Source organism: Xenopus laevis, chromosome 1S, assembly GCF_017654675.1.
Source record: "Xenopus laevis strain J_2021 chromosome 1S, Xenopus_laevis_v10.1, whole genome shotgun sequence".
Taxonomy (NCBI): domain Eukaryota; kingdom Metazoa; phylum Chordata; class Amphibia; order Anura; family Pipidae; genus Xenopus; species Xenopus laevis.
In genome coordinates, this window is record NC_054372.1 from 29,194,763 (window position 1) to 29,213,062 (window position 18,300).

Here is an 18,300-nt window from a genome sequence, read left to right on the forward strand (position 1 = left end):
AAAGCAGCCCATGTATTCATGTGCAATATAAATATATAAGGTTAACTAGAACTACTGTTCATTAATAAAGAGAGCTCTATTTTCTGGACCAAGCTGGGGTCCATTAGCATAAAATCCCCAGCATTACTATTAGTGATGGTTGAATTTATTCGCCATGCGCGAATTTGCGGCAAATTCCTACGATTCACCGCTGGCGAATAAATTTGCGAAACCGCCGCAAAAATTCTCCCTACAGCGTGGAGACTGGGTAGATAGCAGATAGTTCCTGGTCCCACCCCATAGCACCTGCATGTGCACTAACAAATGCAGGCATTGGCTTAGCTGTAGGTGTCTGGTAAGGACAACTCATTTACATTACTAAAGCCAGCCACTCATTTACATATTAAAGATGGACCTCATTTGCATTTTAAAGCAAGCAGCCCATCGGGCATTTGCCAAACCCACATATGGCCAGTCCGGGCCTGAACCAATGAGATGCTTGCATGATGACCAGTAAATTTGTCTGCTCATTGGTTGCTATGGGTTACTGCACCTGGGAAAACATAGTGCCCCCTATAATTTTATTACATAACTTATTATTAAAATAGAGTCAAACTTGTACTCTAAGGCATTTGCACAAGGCACAAGGCACGTGTGTTGGACTGAGGTGTCTGGAGCCCACCAGAGCTTCCGCCTCAGTCACAAGAACCACCAAAGCTCCCCCAGCCATGAGCTCCAACAAACCGCCCTGCTGGTGCACACTGTATACCTTATGTATTGCATTTATAACCCCTTTCAGATAAGATTGTGGGGGTGCTATTGCACCTGCAATTCCCAACTGGTGTCCAGTCAGCCCAGTCCGACCCTGCAAGGCACAGGGCAACCACAAATGATAGCTGGGACAGGAGGCAAGATGTCAGCCAATAGTACAAGTCAAATGAAACCCCCTTTATACAAACAGTAAAAATCGTTGGGGAAACATGACTGGGATGGAAGAGGCTGTTTTTCAGCAACAGATGCAGACGTTGCCTGTTTATTTTTATTGGTGAACTGGTGCATGAAGTACATGGACATTTATAGTAAAAACAATTTCTTCCAGCCTTATCTGCTGATCAGAACGTATGCTCCAGGCTATACCGTACTTTTGATAAGAATGAGCTGAAAGGAGATTTGAAGATTCGCGGACAGGAAACGTGTTTGTTATCACAATCTCTCTGATGTTGTTATAGCTTTCGCTTTAGAAGTGCCGATTGAGCACGTGTCACATGAGGAAAGTTGTCTGCACTCGTTTTCTGGGGTTGCTTCAAAACAAATAAATGTCTTTAGTGAATAAAGCAAGCAGGCATTTAGTGAATGCAACAGTTCTCAGTGGAAGTTTGTACTAATTCACATTCAATATACCATAGATCTTCTCAATAGATTGTAACACTCACAGTTGGGAATTCTCTTGTTTAATCTCCTCCCCAGAGGTAGTACTGCCTATCCTGGTGATCCTATCCCCAGCACTGGTAAACTCTTGCTCTCAAGCAGCTCCAACTGTTCTTGTACTCACCCACTCTATGTCAGTATCCAGGCCCGGATTTGTGGCGAGGGCACAAAAGCCCGGGCCTAGGGTGGCAAACTTTTCAGGGCAGCATGGGGAGCACTGGGGACGCGCTACTCCCCAGTGCTCTGGTGCTTGCACGGCAGCAGTCTTGCGCCTGTGCGTGGTAGTGTGGGCAGGCACTAGGACCGTGCAGCCAGACAAAACGACCGTGCAGCCCAGGGGTGCCCACACGGCAAATCCTGCGCTGGCAGTATCTTGCTTTCTTGGCAGACCTCCTGTCCCGAGCTCACCCACTCGCCGGTGGTTTCTTGCTTTCTCCTGCCCTTAGCTCACCTACTTGTGTCCCTGTACAGGCGGCTGATTACAGCACGAGTACTAACCCCACCGGAACACCCCAGGTCCCAAGCATTCTGGATAATAGATCTAGATAATCAATTAGCCCCATAAATGGGAAAGTAATTAAAAATGACAAGTATGTTTAATATAGTGTTTTGCAAATGTTAAATGCTGCTTGCAATGTAAAATAATTCCCTGGTGAATTTTACATTGCTCATTATCGCTATTGTAATCAATTAAAAAGGATGCAGACATGGTCGCTAACATTCTCAATAGTCTTTTCATAAACTTATGTATTTCAGTGTTTGATTATATATTTATGTTTCAGACTTGATATAGTTCATATATTTCATTATGTGTATACTGTATATTTTATAGCTTTTTGCATAGTCACCCATTTCTTTTGCAGTTGTCTTTAAACTTTATGAATACTAACAAATTAGAACAAATCTTTTCAACCCCCCCCCACCTGACTTAAGAAGAATCAATTTCTTTTACCAATCGCTTAAAAACCTAGTCCTATTCGATATGTCTTTTGTCATTTGAATTGATAAAAAATTGTCCATTAAATAGATATGACCGTTCTCCACCATAAATTCTGCGTGTCAAGTGTATTTATTTTGCTTACAAGGTGCAACATACCTTTCCCATGACCCATAGGTTAAAACCACTGACCTAGTTATCAATTGTCAGTTATCAGGCGTCAGTATCATGACCACTGGTTGTGAACTTAAAAGAAAGATCAGGGAAAAAACAAAATAGAAGAGATTATCTGAATATATGTTCTGAGTTAATGTAATGTGAGCTATTAAGGTAAACTATGCCATGCAGACATTACTAGAATCAGGTTGTCACTAAATTGAACAACTGGCCAAGCAGAAAACGAGTTAGGAATCTACAAGTCAATAATTAATAAACCTACCTGTATGCCAAAGAAGTAGGGAGGGCATACACTGTATGTAGCCAAAGGATTTGTGGTTTTACCCTAAAAGCTTCATGAATGAAGATATTTGTTGTCCAGTCTATGCCATGCTTAACATTGCAATGGCTTGATTTTTTAAATATATAATTAGATTTTGTATAGTGTGCCCTAAGCAAGGACTACTTTTTACCTAGTAATGGGATTAGATTATGTTTAAAATACAAGAGTAATAGGTAGGGATGCACTGAATCTTGGATTCGGTTCGCGATTCGGCCAGGATTCGGCCTTTTTCAGCAGGATTCGGCCGAATCCTTCTGCCCCACCGAACTGAATCCGAATCCTAATTTGCATATGCAAATTGGGGAGGGAAATCACGTGACTTTTTGTCACAAAACAAGGAAGTAAAAAATGTTTTCCCTTCCCACCCCTAATTTGCATATGCAAATTAGGATTCGGATTTGGTTCAGTATTTGCCCGATTCTTTTGAGAAGGATTAGGGGGTTCAGCCGAATCCAAAATATTGGATTCGGTACATCCCTAGTAATTGGAGACAAGCTTGAGAGGTGAGAGAACAAATCTAACATAAGGTACACATTGCAAAAATCGTTGCCATCTGCTATGGTATTTTTCCCTACATAGTAACATAGTAAGTTAGGTTGAAAAAAGACACATCCATCACGTTCAACCTTTTTACTCTATTTTAACCTGCCTAACTACTAGTTGATCCAGAGGAAGGCAAAACAACCCCATTTGAAGCCTCTCCAATTTGCCTCAGAGGGGGAAAAAATGTCTTCCTGACTCCAAAATGGCAATCGGACTAGTCCCTGGATCAACTTGTACTATGAGCTATCTCCCATAACACTGTATTCCCTCACTTGCTAAAAAGACATCCAACCCCTTCTTAAAGCTATCTAATGTATCAGCCTGTACCACTGATTCAGGGAGAGAATTCCACATCTTCACAGCTCTCACTGTAACAAACCCCTTCTGAATATTTAGGTGGAGTTATATCCCCCCTTAAGTGCCTCTTCTCCAGTGTGAACAACCCCAATTTGGCCAAATTTGGCCCTAGAATGCCAGCATAATTTTTGTCCATTGCAAAACTGTACACCAATAACTAGGCCCAAGGGTTAGAGGAGCAATTCTTGTGCCTATTATAAATCTTGCATCCATGGAATTAGGGACATCGACTGTAAATGCAAAGCATGGTCTTGTATTCTGCCCATATACAACTATATAGTCGGAGGCAAACATATATTTATTAAAATTATGATTGTTTGCAGAGTTCTGTGCTAAGAATATGCTAGAACTATACACTATACATTAGTGTAGCTTATAGAACCAGCCAGGGGCTGTAATTAATGGTTATGGCTTTTGGCACCCTACGGGTCTCAGGTTGCAGATGAGAGGAACAGAGAAATTTGGTTTCTCAAAATAAAAATTGTAGGCACTGGGAGTATGTGAAGCACCTGGGTATAAGGGTTCAATATAAGGGTGAGCATTTAGGGAATAGTGATCATAACATGGTCTCCTTTGAGAGTCTGTTGCAGAAGCAATTCTATAAGGGAGTAACCAAAACACTACATTTCAAAGGTGCAAACTTTAACAGATGGTATTCATCACAGGGTACTTAGTGAGCTTAGCTCTGTGATTGCCAAACCTCTTTACTTAATTTTTAAGGATTCATTGAGGTCTGGCATAGTGCAGAGAGACTGACAAATTGCTAATGAGGTGCCTTTATTCAAAAAAGGATCCCGTTCTCAGCCTCAAAACTATAGGCCAGTTAGTCTGACGTCAGTGGTAGGAAAGCTTTTCGAAGGGTTAATAAAGGATAAGATACTGGACTTCATAGCAAATCATAATACTATGAATGTTTGCTAGCATGGTTTTATGCGTAATAGATCTTGCCAGACTAACTTAATTTATTTTTATGAGAAGGTAAGTAGAGACCTCGATTCTGGGATGGCAGTGGATGTGATTTACTTAGATTTTGCTAAAGCATTTGATACAGTGCCACACAAAAGGTTACTGGTTAAATTAAGGAATGTTGGCCTGGAACATAGTATTTGTACCTGGATAGAGAACTGGCTAAAAGATAGACTACAAAGAGTGGTGGTAAATGGAACATTTTCTAATTGGACCAGTGTTGTTAGTGGAGTACTGCAGGGCTCTGTACTAGGTCCCTTGCTTTTCAACTTGTTTATTAATGACCTGGAGGTGGGCATTGAAAGTACTGTTTCTATTTTTGCAGATGATACTAAATTGTGCAGAACTATAGGTTCCATGCAGGATGCTGCCACTTTGCACAGTGATTTGTCTAAGTTGGGAAACTGGGCAGCAAACTGGAAAATGAGGTTCAATGTTGATAAATGCAAGGTTATGCACTTTGGCAAAAATAATATAAATGCAAGTTATACACTAAATGGCAATGTGTTGGGAGTTTCCTTAAATGAGAAGGATCTAGGGTTTTTTTGTAGATAACAAGTTGTCTAAAGCTGGCCACAGACGCAAAGATCCGATCGTACAAATCAATGTACGATCGGACTTTCCCATCTCCCGACCTGCCACTAACCATAAAGATCAAAGTCTTACCATTCCGACCAAATAAAGTAGTTAAAGAACAAATCAGCCGATGTTCTGCCCCTGACAGCAATCGTACGATAGACAAAGCTAGTGACAGTCTCCCACTGAAAATCGTACAATCGGCAATACACGCAGAAATATTACCCGAAGCCAACAGAAATTTTCTAACCTGTCCGATCGACCAAACAACCGATCTTCGCAGGACAAAAAATGTTGGGACTGTGGCTACTAAAGCAAATAAAGTTCTGTCTTGCATAAAAAGGGCATTAACTCAAGGGATGAAAACATAATTATGCCTCTTTATAGGTCGCTGGTGAGGCCTCATCTGGAGTATGCAGTGCAGTTTTGGACTCCAGTCCTTAAGAGGGATATAAATGAGCTGGAGAGAGTGCAGAGACTAAGTGCAACTAAATTGGTTAGAGGGATGGAAGACTTAAATTATGAGGGTAGACTGTCAAGGTTGGGGTTGTTTTCTCTGGAAAAAAGGCGCTTGCGAGGGGACATGATTACACTTTACAAGTACATTAGAGGACATTATAGACAAATAGCAGGGGACCTTTTTACCCATAAAGTGGATCACCGTACCAGAGGCCACCCCTTTAGACTAGAAGAAAAGAACTTTCATTTGAAGCAACGTAGGTGGTTCTTCACAGTCAGGACAGTGAGGTTGTGGAATGCACTGCCGGGTGATGTTGTGATGGCTGATTCAGTTAATGCCTTTAAGAATGGCTTGGATGATTTCTTGGACAGTCATAATATCAAAGGCTATTGTGATACTAAACTCTATAGTTAGTATAGGTATGGGTATATAGAATGTGAAAGTAGGGAGGGGTGTGTGTATGGATGCTGGGTTTTCATTTGGAGGGGTTGAACTTGATGGACTTTGTCTTTTTTCAACCCAATTTAACAATGTAACTATGTAACTATGTAATTGTATCATCAAGTTTATAGAACCTATGGTGCAGCCCCAGGTAACACAGAAGACTGAAACTAAGAAGGAAGGGTGGCCTCCCTACCACTTTCTCAGCAGATACTTTTCTATCAATACTGGGTGTTTTTAATGTACGCTTTCAGCCCTGAAGGTGTTGCTTTTTCTATCCAGGCCTGCAAATACAAAAGGACAGTGTACTTCAGTTGTTATCTTGCAACTCCTTTTACTGTAGCCTAATTCTTTAAATTAATTCTTAAAATTTTGCAGGTTCCCATGAACTTCTTGTCTCAGAACAATGGTCAAACGAGACTCATATATTTTAATTTGTACAATACTGAGGATCCTGCAGATATATATTAGGTTAGTATGTGTGCATGCTGGCTCACTCTCTCTATACTCGAAACTTCTGAAACCAGTATAAACAAATGTGAGAAAGTAATAAAAATAATTATCTGCAAGGTAGGCAGAGCAGCAAGCTGGAGCAGCAGGATTCCTACAGGACGGCATTGCCCTTATATTTCATGCAAAGTAATTCATCTTTGTGTCTGGAGTGTTTAGGCAGGGAAATCTTGTAATGATCAGCAGACAAGAGGCCCAACAACTGAAATCTCAGTAAGTCAAAACGTAGAGCAGACAATGTCGCAGCATGACTGAAACTAAATTGCAGCTATAGTACTGCTCATATGAATGAGTCTCACAAGCAGTATAGGCTACTACTTGGCAGACTCATTCCCATGTGCAGTTCTATAGCTGCAATTTAGTTTTAGTCAAGTTGTTGCAATTAATTGCCTCTAAAACCACCATTCAGGCTAACTGCAATTTTTATTTCAGAGAAAGAAACAGAATAATGCTGAAGGTTTCCAAGTTTACTGAACTATGGAGAAACCACATGTTTGATCTAAGGATAAATTGTATTGCCTTATTAGGATTAAATATGGATTTTTTTCTTTTTCAAATTAGTAAATACATACATTTATTTTTAAGTTGCTATAAATATAATTACAATCTTTGTAAGGTTAACCTTAACAATATAAAATGCACCACAGAATGATTGCATGGCAAACTGTCAGGCTTATCGGTGGCATCTGGAGCAGGAGACCCTCAAGCTCTTTATACAACACAGGGCTTGCCAGAAGGTGTAACTGGAAGCCAGTGAAGTAAAGAGTAGTCAGTGTGACTATAACCAAAAACTTGATGTCCAGGGATGAAGGTGAATCAAAACCAGACTGTTCAGGGTCAGAGGCAGGCAGCACAGGTTCAGAACAGGCGATCTGGCTAAGGTCAAGCAGAGATAAGGCAGGCTGGGTCACAATGGAAACTCAATACTGGAACAATGCTAGGATTCTGGAACAAAACAAAACAGCCAGACAAGAAACAAAATTGTCACTGTCTTCAAATGGGCACATGATCTGGTGCTAAGTTAAGTGCTGTAGGGGGTTATGTAATAGAAGGCACTAAGTTTGCCCGAGAGCAGTAACCCATAGCAACCTATCAGCAGGTAGAATTTACCTATCACCTGTTTAACAGCAAACATCTTATTGGTTGCTATGGGTTACTGCTTCTGGGAAAAAGAAGTGCCTTTTATTACGTATGGAGTATGTGGAGCAATGTGTCTACATACTTGGGATATAGCACATGGGTATAAGAAAACATCAGAGAAGGGATTTGCATGTTTGCACATTGTTACCTGCCGCTAAGACCTAAGTTCAAAATAATAGGCAAAAAAATGTTCAGCACAATCACAATAATAGTCTTAGTGCAGCTTATGTAAAACCCCCGTAGGAGATTATCACCAGTGGGAAAGTACATGTGTACATAAAGGTAAATGAATATGGCCAAACCTAATTTGCTATTCGAGCGGAAAATACTGAATCTGTGTGTAACCTACTGGAATGCAAAATGGCTTCTCTTACAGAAAGCAAACGGAGGGAAGAAATCCTTTGCCATTGTTTTGTATAGTAGAAACAAACCAGCCCTTTCTTATAATTAACCTTCTTTGTATTATTGATCTGAAAAAAGCTCCTTGCAAAGCAGAACTTGGTATGGTTCAGAGAGTAGCTATGGCTTCTTACTGTACTGGATACTTTTGTGACCTTTATCTTTTCCCCTGCTCCTTGCACATCAATGTGATGTATTCTTTTGCAGCCAGGCTATTCACTATAGATGTAAACCTCCAGTTTTGGGTTTGTACCTTAAGGTCTCTACAACCACTAGGGATGTCGCGGACTGTTCGCCCGCGAACTAGTTCGCGCGAACATCGGGTGTTCGCGTCCGCCGAATGTTCGCGAACGTCGCGCGACGTTCGCCAATTTGGGTTCGCCTTAGCTGGCGCTTATTTTTGCCCTCTCACCCCAGACCAGCAGATACATGGCAGCCAATCAGGAAGCTCTCCCTCCTGGACCACCCCCACACCCCCTGGACCACTCCCCTTCCATATATAAACTGAAGCCCTGCAGCGTTTTTTCATTCTGCCTGTGTGTGCTTGGAAGAGCTAGTGTAGGGAGAGAGATGTTAGTGATTTGAGGGACAGTTGATAGTAACTTTGCTGGCTAGTAATCTACTTGATACTGCTCTGTATTGTAGGGACAGAACTCTGCAGGGATTTGAGGGACATTTTAGGTTAGGTAGCTTTGCTGACTAGTAATCTACCTTCTACTGCAGTGCTCTGTATGTAGCTGCTGTGGGCACTGCTGCTGATCTCTCATCTGCTGACTGCTGCCTGTAACCCAATAGTCCTTGTAAGGACTGCTTTTATTTTCTTTTTTGTTTTTTTACTTTGCTACTATAAGAGCCCAGTGCTATTAGTCTAGCTGTGTTGGGGAGTGGGACTGGTGTGCTGCTCCTAGTAGTTCAGCACCAACCAGAGTAATTTTTTTTTTTTAATATACATATACATATTTTTTTATTTTACTTATCTTACTGTTCTTTAACGTGTCCAGTCCTGTTTGCTGTTCTTCATAGTAGTGCACCAATAGTAGTGCACTTGCAGGCATTATTTGCCCAGTGTGTTCTTCAAACAACTGCCACCTAGCTGTGTGAGCTTGTTCACATTCTGTCTAAATAACAATAATAATTCCGTGTCCGTAAACATCACCTGAGTGATGTTTTTACAGCAGCAATAATATATTCCGTATCCACTACTGTATACGTTGCCCTTGCAGGCATTGTTTGCCCAGTCTTTAACCAAGTGCCACCTAGCTGTGTGAGCTTTTTCACATTCCGTGTCCAGAAACATCACCTGAGTGACGTAGTGTGATTTCTGCCCTTTACAGCACAAAACGCAGCGCTGTGTCAACAATGTATTTTTCAGAAACATTTTTGCCCTTGATCCCCCTCTGGCATGCCACTGTCCAGGTCGTTGCACCCTTTAAACAACTTTAAAATCATTTTTCTGGCCAGAAATGTCTTTTCTAGCTTTTAAAATTCGCCTTCCCATTGAAGTCTATGGGGTTTGCGACGTTCGCGAACCGTTCGCATTTTTGCCCGGAAGTTCGCGAACATGTTAGCGAACATTTTTTCCGACGTTCGCTACATCCCTAACAACCACAAGGTGCACAGACACATAGCTTACTTTATACAAGCAAGGCTAGTTTTGCACAGCTCTCAGCACAAAGTTAGACTGAGATCAGGGCTATGACTGGATCATTATAGAACATTTGTCCTTTGGTTTCTGAGGCACTCCAGTGTTACTTTGGCCTTGTGTTTAGGGGGCATTGGTCTTCTGAAAGGTCAACTTTCACCCAAGCTTTAGAATTTTAGCCTGGAACAGGTTCCCTTGTAGCATTTCCCTATATTTTGCACTATCCATTCTAGTTTATCAAGTTGTCCAGTTCTTTCTTGTGAAAAGCCATCCCACATTAGTCCAGCCAAAGCCTTGTCCTCAAACAAAATTTCAATGTAGTAATTGTTGTCTTGAAATCTGCATTATTTCCAAGGCTGTTAATGCTCTCCTGGTGGAGGCCATCTGCCTTATGGGTTGCACTATAGAGAGTCAGGTGTCTAACCCAAGGCATACCCTTAGCATGGCCACCACAGATGGGTGTTGTGGGTTTCTTTAAAAAATTATTTGTTACATTTCTACAGATTGTACAGGCCAGTAGCTATCCTAATTTCCAAGCTAGTCTATGCATATGGAACGATCACAGGACTGGGTGCAAAGGGACATATGCAGGACTTCAGCGGCGGGTGCCCCTAGGCCACACAGTCCTAGTGCCACCTTGAGCTGCGCGTCCCCAGTGCTCCTCTGCGGCATGCCACCCCTACCAACTTGCCGCCCTAGGTCCGGGCCTTTGTGGCCTCGCCACAAATCCGGGCCGTGAACATATGAAGGGTATTATCACTTTATCCATTTCTCTGAAAAGTCTACCTATTGTGTGGAATACAAAAGGGTTACATTTTTTTTTAAACTTTCCAAAACAGTTATCTGGTTCATCTTTAATATGCAGATACTGGAGATGACGCACAACTTCATTGTTTATAACATGAATTTCATTTCCTGAAGGTTTGAGTGACATCTCACAGGGCTCATCTTTAATATCAGAAGGTGACAACAGCTTGCAAAGGCAATTGGGGACAATATACAGTATATAAATAAGGTAACACAAAGAGGAACTTAGACTAGCGGTGAAGCAAATAAATATTTATATTCAGTTACAATGGAAGAAAAAAAAAGGAATGCAAAAGCATTAGAAGACGCAATAAGCTCAGTGAATAGGAAGGCAAGAGATAATACAAGTAACTGTAAGCGGGTAGGGGATAGTCAGGGCAAGGAATGTGAGAGGTGGGACCAAGTCCGGACTGAGAATTAAAATAGGCCCTGGCATTTCAGGTACACAGAGGCTCAATCAGCCCACATAGAGGCCCAAACAACCCCCACCAGCCCACTAAATACTGACTGTATATGGCACCTTATAGCAGCCCCTCTGGCATTTGCCAGAACCCACGGGTTGACAGTCCGGGCCTGGGTGGGACAGTTTCCAGAAGGCTAATGTTGTTGTTCAGTGACCAGCAGCCATTGCAGGTGTGGGTTCTATGGCACACATTGCAAAATCTATTTTTAGTTGCCAGCCTATTAGCAAAAATGGACGCAATCGTCTTGCCCATTGAAACCATTCATTAAAGGTACTTGCTTCTAAACATGTTCCTGCCACTTGGCAAGTGCAATTATGGATGTCCAGTCCGTTCTGATGAATTGAATGTAAGTGATGAACTTACATTGATGAACGGGAATGCTGGCTTTCCACTGCAGTCTTAGTCCATAGGTGCAGCAGAAGGAAAGAATCACACACTGATGCCATTACGACAAGCACCAGAAATGACGTAATCCCCACTCTGAAAACATTCAGAGCAAATGTGCAGATTCTATAAGAGTTCTTTGTTTGAAATAATTCAAAACTGCAACTTTTTTCCAGTTTGACGCCCAAAACCTCAGACTTTTTTTGTAATTGACGCCAAAAAGGAAATCGAGCGCAGATCATGATGATATCTTCATGATATATTCATCTTCAACGGGACATTTGCCATTGACTTCTCCATGAACTCAGCAGGTCTGAGATGAAGTACTTTTTTGTTCAGACTTTTTAACACCATCGGGTTTAATAAATCTCAAAAATGGCAAGGTTTTTTTTTTCTACGAAAAAATGGTAGTTTCCCCTTTAAAAGTCAGACAGAAAAAAGACTTTGTTAAATAACCCCCTTAAAGGACGGAGATCGACATTATGGAAAGGCCCTTTATCCAGAATACCCCCTGGCCACAAGCATTTTGGATTGCAGATCCCATACCTGTATAGTCTACTGTATATATAAATACATGAGTATCCTCTGCCATGATTTACAGTATGAAATCACCTGCGCTGAGTGGGTAACATGAGAAGAGGAAGATAGTTATCATTCAGAGTTTCATTCAAGGTGAAATGTTTGCTTTTGAGGTATGTGTGATTTTTTTAAATGGTGTATGATTGAGAGAGCAACAGAAATGGAGCGATAGAAGAACAAAAAGCCATTGTTTATGCTGGAAGATACACATCTGATTAGCTGAGGGGAGCATGTGTCATCTTGTTGTGGAATCTGGCACACACATACTGTACCTACTCCAGCTCCCACATCTCATCCCTACTTTGTTTACTGTTTTGTCACTCATATACAAAAATATTTCACATCATACTCTCACTGTATCCACAGCTATAGGAATGACAATGTTAGTCTACGCTGAACAAGCTGGGGCTAGATATTATGTTTTTCCATTTATTTAGGGGTGGGACGGTTGTGGTATAAAGTAATAAAAGATAAGGTATTTTATTGTAACAATTTGCTTTTTAATTTCTATAAATTCTTGCACCAACAGGTTGTCACTTAATTGCTTAATTTCTTACAACAGAGATAGGAATGCACTGACTTCACCAGAGTCTTTGCTATTGTTTAAGCTGCTAATGATCATTTTTATTGATCCATAAATAGACATGTACTTACTTCATTCAATTAAAATTCCCTGAAATATATTCTATGTGTGTCATCCCAGGCCACTTCTTATTAAAGGGCTTGTTAACCTTTTACTATGATGTATCAGAGGATAGTCTGAGATGATTTGCAATTGTTTCATTTTTTTTATTATTTGTGGTTTTAAATGATTAAGCAACGGGTTCAGTCGCTCTCCAGTTTGGAATTTCAGCAGCTATCTAGTTGCTAGAGTCCAAGCTACCCTAGTAACCGGACAGTGGTTTGAATGAGAGACTGGAATAAGTAATAAAAAAGTAACATTAACAATAATATTGTTTGACAAATAGTTTGTTTGGCTGCTGGGGTCAGTGACCCCTTTTGAAAACCTAAAACATTCAGAAGAAGAAGTCAAATAATTAAAAAAACTCTATGATTACAAAATAAAGAATAATAAATACTAAACAATTAAAACCAACTGAAAAGTTGCAAAGAATTTCCCATTTTATAACATAATAAAAGTTGACCACTTTAATACAGCTCTACCAACTGCATTCAGCACTGTATTTATTGGGGAGCACAGATCCTTGTGCTACATTTCGAAGCACAATAATCTGCACCTGCAGATGCTCACCAATAGGGGCAGGGCGCAAATTACAAAAAACATGGCAGCTTGCACCTGTTGTTTGCACCTTGCCCTGTGCAAGATGAATGAGAATGAATACTATCCATGTGCTGTGAAATGCTATCTGCCTATGCTCTCCCACCGGTAACTCACAGGCCTATAAAAACAAGTCTATAAAAAAATCTGTGATTCCTTTGTTTGGGGTTCTGACACTTTATGAGATCATAATCCACTGAGCTTGTGTGAAACAAACTTTTTCTTTTCACCTCAAGTGTTCTGCTGTTCTAGAATTTACACAATACTACCAACCAGGCTTCTGTAGCAATGGAAAGAGAAAAAAAGTTGTCCTCAAGCACCTCCCACTGGGTTGTGGGGTGGGGGGGAACGTCTTTAGGGTGGAAAAAGGGTGAATCAAGGTGGTGCTAACAAAGAACCCAACTTAATTTCATGGGAAGCAGGGAACAGTATGTGTGGGCTATGTACTGTTCTCCTTTGACTCTTGGGGTGTGGGAATGGGTTTTCATTCCCTACAAATGCATCCACTCTTTCTAGGCAGTTTACTTAGCACCACACCCTCTGGACAAACCAGGGAGGGAATTTAAGAGGAAATCAGTAGAGGTCCTCACAGTGCACTGATAGGAGCGTGTAAAAGGCAGTAAATTGGTGTTTTCACCAGCCACTTCTTTACCCTGCCAAAGGAAACAACATGTGCATCACTAGCCTAATCAGGTCCAGACTGGGAGTCAAAATCGGCCCTGGCATTCCAAGTAAACAGAGGCCCAAATAGTCCTCCACCAGCCCACTGAATAGTAACTGTCTATGGGACCTTACAGCAGCCCCTCTGGCATTTGCCAGAACCCACAGATTGCCAGACTGGGCCTGAGCCTAATATAACATAAAACGGATTCAACCCCCTCGCTTCATATCTGTGTGCAGTGAGAGGAATGAAATCTGCCTGATACTGTGCACATGAGGTGGATTTCACCCTACAACTTTTTCAGCAGCTTATTAGTGGGGCCCTCGGGAAGTCCTGTTTTGATCAATACCTGGCAGAAAATAATTTAAAAATTCTGTATTGCAAGCACAACATCTGTGCATTGATGCAGTGCTCTCTCCTAATGGGTCTCCACAGCCAATCCTCATAGTGATCTGCTTGTTGGCCTGGTGCCCAATTAGTGGATCATTCCAGCAATTTAGTGGCCAGATTGTTCAAAGATTTAATTGTTTGAAAGTCTTCCCAAAAGAGTGACACTCACCATGTTTGCTTAGCTTAAAGGTGATCCTCACATTTATTAATTACCCTTATCCTAAAAGAGGAAGTCATCTTATGGGGTCATTTGGTCAAATTCCTGGCACAAATTACAGTGAGGGGTACCTAGGGACACCCAGGCGCTTAAAATGTGAATCCTTCACACACAAGCCTCAGAAACATTAATAAAGACCAAGACAAACATTCCAATTGGTTGATTGCTGCCATATTCTGTTTATGACGATCTGCTTTTTGACTCCCAAACCTATACGGGTCAATTGAACTATGTTAACATCCCATTCAACCCACACTGCGCCATTTCTCATACCTGGCTTGCAGGGAGGTGTAAATCTCATTGTGAACAATGTACTTTCTATGTGTTTCTTGCATTCTGTGTATTATTTGAAGAGCTAATGCTTAAGCTCTTTTATTCTAAACCCATTGTTATGATTTGTGAGTAACAGTCAATTTCATTAAGTAAGAAAATTCTTATGGATCATTTTAAATATACAACTGTACATAACATGGTATTTGGTTTGTTTTGACAGCCCTGTGTCTTCCATTTAAATAGGGCTATTCTGAAAGCTCCACTTATTACAAGAGTAGGGTACTTCTGCACGTATTACCATCCAGCTAGAGATCTTTAAGAGTTGATGTGAATGAAAGAGGTGACAAATCTTATTGAAAACTGATTTTCCATGACATGAAATTGTTTGTACAAACCTATCAGCATGCACTAAGGGAAATGCATTCTTTTAAGCATTTGCCATTGTTAATCTTTATCTTAGATGCACAACAAAAGCCTCATTTGTCCTGTAAATAAAATACCTGGATGTCTTGGACCAATGGATCAAGATATTAATGGCCAACAATCTGCTGTCCAGATCCTAGAATTTCTGTCAATCGTTGGCCATTTGTTAGTTTCTGGGAGTTGTAGTCAGGACCAGAAATGTATATATAAAGTCCAGTGTTTATTTAAGGTGCTGAGACATTTTTGATCAGTGTGTTCTCCTGCAGTTCTATCTACTGACACTTCCTATGTACTCAAATGGGCAATCTGATCCCTATTGGCAGACCCTTGTCGCTGTAGGGGAAAGTGGATGTATTCAGTTGTAAGTAATACCCACCTGTTGGTATGTGTGCCCCATAAGTAGCAAATTTCTCACTCAAGAAGTGGAAAAATAAATGCATTGTTAAAGTAATGTTTTTTCTCAGTGCATCATCTTTATCGTCACTGAAACGCTGCCTAATGTCACTTTATTTGAAATACTCATTGGACATTTCCTGTGAGAGACAAGGTGCTTTAAATAGATGCTTCAAACTTCCTCTTTGTTGATGGGCCTGTTTAAAGAATATAAAAATTACAATTGTTTTGAGTATGTTAGCCATCACCCTTCCAATGTTATCTCAGATCATTTGTTTATATAGTGTCTGTGAGCATTCTATCAAAAGAGCCAATGGCAACATTATTTTAAAGGAAGAATACCTAGCGGAAGCAAAGGAGACACAAAGCTCTAAACTGATACACTTACTTTTTTACTCAGTTTAAATGTCATGAACTTTCCTTTTACAAAGCAAAAGGGTATGGAAGAGAAGTAAAACACAATTCAGGTTGGCTAATTTGGGTGCAGCAAAATGATGGTATGCAGAAACATAATCTGATTTAAAAACATATGTAAATGAGTGTACTTTGTTACAGCCAAACTGTCATTCCATGAAATAACTGAGAAGTAATTGCATACAGAGAGCTCAGATTAATCTTAAACTTTTAATTCATATTATGCCATATCAATAGTTAATGTAAGTCTTAGCACCCCAACAGCGGTGCTCTCTGCAATTGCTTTGACCCCCAACTAAACACTGGATATTTAAGCAAATAACTAAAATTAAATGGCATGTAAAGGCAAAAAAAAAATCCCATTTTTACTTTCTTCAATGAAAATGAAACCTGTCTCCGATATACTTTAATTAAAAAATGTGTACCATTTTTATAAGAAACCTGACTTTATGCTCTTAAATTCTCCCTTCATTTACTGCTGTGGATAGGAATTGTCAGACGGTCCCTAACTGCTCTGCAGGGAAATAATTATACTTGTGAACAGCAGGGGAAGCCCCCATCTTGCTTCCCAGCCATGCAGAACTCAAGCAGCTTTGTTTGTTTCCCTGTAGAGCAGTCGGGGACTGTGTCGAGATTTGTATTGGATTATATTTTGACTTTACATCCCCTTTACTGTTTCCAACTCCAGCTGCTGGGACAAAGATCATGGAGCCAGATTTAAACAGATAAACTGGGATTCTATTTGGAGGATTATTTTGCTACAGCCACTGCTTCTGCAGAGTTGGAGAAAGTTTGTATTAAACAATACAAAAAACGATAAAATCCACATTAGATTACATGACAACAAAGAACCCAGTGCAGTCTGACTGCAGATTATTAATCAGTCTTGCTGTATTGGCTTCTGGCAGATATTATTTGACTTGTGATGTTTTGATAATTTATGATGATCCCTAAGCAGCCCAGACCACACTGAGCATGTGCACTTGTCTTGGTCTTGTAGAGATGTTTAACAAAGTTACAAGATGGTGACCCCCTGTAGCCAAATTTGAAAGCATAAATTATTTGTTTGATTAGACTTGTGGTGCAGTAAGTTCATGTTTATGTTTAGGATACAAAATACAGCATTTCTAGCCCTGTTCTATTTTAGACTTTACTTCCCCTTTAACATATTCTTTCATATTTTTGCTTCATATTATACTTTCATGGGAAAAAAATTTTTTCTCAAAATGAATCAGTTAATAGTGCTACTCCAGCAGAATTCTGCACTGAAATCCATTTCTCAAAAGAGCAAACAGATTTTTTTATATTCAATTTTGAAATCTGACTTGGGGCTAGACATATTGTCAATTTCCCAGCTGCCCCAAGTCATGTGACTTGTGTTCTGATAAACTTTAATCACTCTTTACTGCTGTACTGCAAGTTGGAGTGCTATCACCCCCTCCCTCCCCCCCAGCAGCCAAACAAAAGAACAATGGGAAGGTAACCAGATAGCAGCTCCCTAACACAAGATAACAGCTGCCTGGTAGAACAACACTCAATAGTAGAAACCCATGTCTCACTGAGACACATTCAGTTACATTGAGAAGGAAAAACAGCAGCCTGCCAGAAAGCATTTCTCTCCTAAAGTGCAGGCACAAGTCACATGACCAGGGGCAGCTGGGAAATTGACAAAATGTCTAGCCCCATGTCAGATTTCAAAATTGAATATAAAAAAATCTGATTGCTCTTTTGAGAAATGGATTTCAGTGCAGAATTCTGCTGGAGTAGCACTATTAACTGATGCTTTTTGAAAAAAAAAAATAATGTTTTCCGATGACAGGATCCCTTTAAGGAAGGAAGCAAATGTTGTGCATGCTGGTTATAGAGTGCAGTTAAACATGTTGGTCCCAGTTGCATTCCAATTACCACTAGCATGACCACTGAGTATAACCATACACTTGAAGGTGACTGCTGTGGTTTTGATCCGCTGGCAATACTTATTGATCCACCACAGGATTGTCCATAATAAATGTATACAGTATATTACATATATTACTCTGCAAATGTTAATCTGTCATATTAATTAATGGTGTAGTTCATATTATTCTGGTTAAGTTTAGTGTCATTATCTGTTTTGGGTGTAGATTTTAACTTGTGGTT